Source organism: Salmo trutta, chromosome 35, assembly GCF_901001165.1.
Source record: "Salmo trutta chromosome 35, fSalTru1.1, whole genome shotgun sequence".
Classification (NCBI taxonomy): domain Eukaryota; kingdom Metazoa; phylum Chordata; class Actinopteri; order Salmoniformes; family Salmonidae; genus Salmo; species Salmo trutta.
In genome coordinates, this window is record NC_042991.1 from 40,882,650 (window position 1) to 40,887,649 (window position 5,000).

General features: G+C 42.1%; 1 protein-coding gene across 1 annotated transcript in view; it reads left to right on the top strand.

The window, feature by feature from the left end:
- The window catches only part of LOC115175209 (intersectin-2), a 104,730-nt gene that overhangs the window by 72,533 nt on the left and 27,197 nt on the right, over nucleotides 1-5,000 (top strand). The window lies entirely within an intron of this gene.

A 5,000-nucleotide genomic window follows, 5' to 3' on the forward strand; every position in this document is an offset into this window, starting at 1 on the left:
AGTTACTGTTCATATAAGGAAATCAGTCAATTCATTAGGTCCTAATCTATGGATTTCACATGACTGGGGATACAGATATGCATCTGTTGGTCACAGATACCTTTAAAAAGGTAGAGACCCCCCACTTACGTGTTCTATTCCAGAAAACCAGTCGGTATCTGGTGGGACCACCGTTCGCCTCATGCAGCGCGACACATCTCTTTCACATAGAGTTGATCAGGATGTTGATTGTGGCCTGTGGAATGTCGTCATGCTCCTCTTCAATGGCTGTGTGAAGTTGCTGGATATTGGCAGGAACTGGAACATGGTGTCGTACACGTCGATCCAGAGCATCGCAAACGTGCTCAATGGATGACATGTCTGAGTATGCAGACCATGGAAGAACTGGGACATTTTCAGCTTCCAGGAATTGTGTACAGATCCTTGCGGTATGGGGCCGTGCATTATCATACTGAAACATGAGGTGATGGTGGGGGATGAATGGCACGACAATGGGGCTCAGGATCTCGTCGATAAAATGCAATTGTGTTGGTTGTCTGTAGCTTATTCCTGCCCCACTGCCACCATTAGGCTGTCTGTTCACAACGTTGACATCAGCAAACTGCTTTTACAACATTTCACAGGCCACAATCAACACATTGAGCATGTTTGGGATGCTCTGGATCGACAGTGTGTTCCAGTTCCCGCCAATATCCAGTAACTTCACCCAGCCATTGAAGAGGAGCGTGACGACATTCCACAGGCCCAATCAAGACCCTGATCAACGCTGATTGAGTCAAATAGTGGTCACTGTTTTTTTTTCTCTACCTTTTATTTAAAAGGTATCTATAACTAACTTACAGTACCTTCAGAAAGTATTCAGACCCCTTGACTTTTTCCACATTTTGTTACGTTACAGCCTTATTCTAAAATGTATTAAATAAAAACAGAAATAACTTATTTACATAAGTATTTCTACCCTTTGCTATGAGACTTGAAATTGAGCTCAGGTGCATACTATTTCCATTGATCATCCTTGAGATGTTTCTACAACTTGATTGGAGTCCACCTGTGGTAAATTCAACTGATTGGACATGATTTGGAAAGGCACACACCTGTCTATATAAGGTCCCACAGTTGACAGTGCATGTCAGAGCAAAAACCAAGCCATGAGGTCGAAGGAATTGTCCGTAGAGCTCTGAGACAGGATTGTGTCGAGGCACAGATCTGAGGAAGGGTACCAAAAAAAATGTCTGTAGCATTGAAGGTCCCCAAGAATACAGTGGCCTCCATCGTTGTTAAGAAGTTTGGAACCACCAAGACTCTTCCCAGAGCTGGCCGCCCGGCCAAACTGAGCAATCGGGGGAGAAGGGCCTTGGTCAGGGAGGTGACCAAGAACCTGATGGTCACTCTGACAGAGCACTAGAGTTCCTCTGTGAAGATGGGAGAACCTTCCAGAAGGACAACCATCTCTGCAGCACTCCACCAATTAGGTCTTTATGGTAGAGTGGCCAGACGGAATCCACTCCTCAGTGAAAGGCGCATGACAGCCCACTTGGAGTTTGCCAAAAGGCACCTAAAGACTCTCAGACCATGAGAAACAAAATTCTCTGATCTGATGAAACCAAGATTGAACTCTTTAGCCTGAATGCCAAGCGTCACGTCTGGAGGACACCGTATCCCTACGGTGAAGCATGGTGGTGGCAGCATCATGCTGTGGGGATGTGTTTCAGCGGCAGTGACTGGGAGACTAGTCAGGATCGAGGGAAAGATGAACGGAGCAATGTACAGAGAGATCCTTGATGAAAACCTGCTCCAGAGCGCTCAGGACCTCAGACTGGGGCGAAGGGTCACCTTCCAACAGGACAACAACCCTAAGCACACAGCCAAGACAACACAGGAGTGGCTTCAGGACAAGTCTCTGAATGTCCTTGAGTGGCTCAGCCAGAGTCCGGACATGAACCCGACCGAACATCTCTGAAGAGACCTGAAAATAGCTGTGCAGTGACGCTCCACATCCAACCTGACAGAGCTAGAGAGGATCTGCAGAGAAGAATGGGAGAAACTCTCCAAATACAGCTGTGCCAAGCTTGTAGCGTCTTACCCAAGATGACTCGAGGCTGTAATTACTGCCAACGGTGCTTCAACAAAGTACTGAGTAAAGGGTCTGAATACTTCTGTTAATAGTAGTGGTAGATATTTCTGTTTTTATTAAAATATTTTTATAAATTTGCAAACATTTCTAAAAACCTGTTTTCACGTAGTCATTATGGGGTATTGTGATGTCATTATGGGGTATTGTGATGTCATTATGGGGTATTGTAATGTCATTATTAGGTATTGTGTGTAGATTGATGAGGAAAAAAACTATTTAATCCATTTTAGAATAAGGCTGTAACTTAACAAAATAAGGAAAAAGTCAAGGGGTCTGAATAGTTTCCGAAGTATGCATATCTGTATTCCCAGTCATGTGAAATCCATAGATTAGGACCTAATGAATGTATTTCAATTGATTGATTTCCTTATATGAACTGCAACTCAGTAAAATCTTTGAAATTGTTGTTAATATTTTTGTTCAGTATATTTTGCACAAATCTTTTATGATGTTGAACCTCTTTAAACCTCAACTACAGAACCGCTGGACCGACGGGCATCCATGTTTTTAAACGTTTTCTAGGTCTCTAGCTCAAAACAATATGGCCGCTCTGAGCCAATGAGCTTGCATGAATGTTTTTTCCTGCCAACAGCACCACCCTGTGGCCAAACTGAATCTTACTTTACAGGTTAGCTAGACTCATATCCCTGAGCGTGTGTGCCAAATTTCATCACTCTGAGTCAAACAGATATATAAACGTGCCAGTTGTAGCGCCATCGTGTGGTCGATCTGAATATTGCGGGTCTCGACAGTGTTTGGAACATGTTTGGATCCAAAATAATATCCGTGACAGATTTTTTTATTTTTTTATTTGCCAGCTCACGGTTATTTTAGGTACTAGTCTGGAAAATGTTGCGTTGAGAGACATTGGTCCACAGATGCTGTGTATAAAGTTTTTGCACAGATCCGTCATTCGGTGCCTCGAGTTGCGTTTTGAGTGTTTTTCACAAAATTCTAAATTGCAAATAATCCATAATGGCGGCATACCTTATGGGTTTTTCAGGCAGATTTGTTGCTTGTTAGGGGAGGGACCTTTCAAAATGTGAATTTTCAATCAATTGTTTTTAGCGCCACCATGTGGCCAATTGGAATTGCATGAGAGGGTGTGGCACATGGCCCTTTACCATCATGCCAGGTTGCACCCTCCTAGGCCTCACCATCTCACGGGAATTTGCTTTTTAAATTTGCCTTATGGAAGAAGAACAATAATAATATCGAGATGGTGCTTTACCAAAAAGTTTCAAGTTTTAAGGCTTCAAAATATTTTTGTGGTAGAAGTTAAAGTACAGGGCATTCGTAAAGTCTTCAAAACCCTTCACTTTTTCCACATTTTGTTATGTTACAGCCTTATTCTAAAATGGATTAAATAAATAACAATTCTCATCAATCTACACACAATACCCCATCATGACAAAGTGAAAAAAAGGTTTTTAGAAATGTTTGCAAATGTATTAAAATTAAAAGAAACTGATTTACATAAGTATTCAGACCCTTTGCTATGAGAAATTGAGCTCAGGTGCCTCCACCATCAGACCATGAGAAACAAGTTTCTCTGGTCTGATGAAACCAAGACTGAACTCTTTGGCCTGAATGCCAAACGTCACGTCTGGAGGAAACCTGGCACCGCTCATCAACGGGCGGGCCAATACCATCCCAACGATGAAGCATGGTGGTGGCAGCATCATGCTGTGGGGATGTTTTTCAGCAGCAGGGACTGGGAGACTAGTCAGGATCGAGGGAAAGATAAAATGAGCAAAGTACAGCGAGACCTTTGATGTAAACTTGCTCCAGAGCACTCAGGACCTCAGACTGGGGCGAAGGTTCACCCATATTACTGTGATAGGCTACTATATCACCCATATTACTGTGCTAGGCTACTATATCATCCATATTACTGTGATAGGCTACTATATCACCCATATTACTGTGCTAGGCTACTATATCATCCATATTACTGTGATAGGCTACTATATCATCCATATTACTGTGCTAGGCTACTATATCATCCATATTACTGTGATAGGCTACTATATCATCCGTATTACTGTGATAGGCTACTATATCATCCATATTACTGTGCTAGGCTACTATATCATCCATATTACTGTGATAGGCTACTATATCATCCATATTACTGTGATAGGCTACTATATCACCCATATTACTGTGATAGGCTACTATATCACCCATATGTCTGGATAGAAGAAAGACGGGACAAACAGATGTTCTGTCAGGTCACGTGGACAACACTCTTAGGAAAGCAAAGCAACTCTGAATCATTCATGCTGTGGGTTTCAGAGAAATACTTGCATGATTTCCTTTTTTGGAAAACGTTCAGTGTAAATGAAGTGTAATTGTAGTTGAATGATGATGTCATGGATATACAGTTTTAGGCTTTTATTTGGGGATAGAAATAGGATGGTGGATCGGGTGATGTGAGACGACATCTTTTTTTCAAATCTGACATCGTCAGAGTGCGTAGCTAAACACTGTATGCTGGAAACACTCCGGTTTGTTATTTTAACTAAAACAACCAATCTTTAGGTTAAACATAAATAACAAACTTGTTTTTGCATGGGTTCCGCGACGCTGTTAGCTTTTAACAGCTACGACCGCTATTTCAATTAGTGTTAGGTATTATCACGACTATAACCAGTCACTACTATAATTTATGCACATTTAAGTAGTTCTAATTTAAAGTGCAGACCAGAGATAGACCAGAGCTAGTGCAAACCAGAGCAGTACTTGTGGTCAGTAGTTGTGTGGTTGTGGTCAGTAGTTGTGGTCAGTAGTTGTGTTCTTGTTTCTGGTTCAGGTCTGTGACCTTGTTTCTGGTTCTGGTCTATGTCCATGTTTCTGGTTCAGG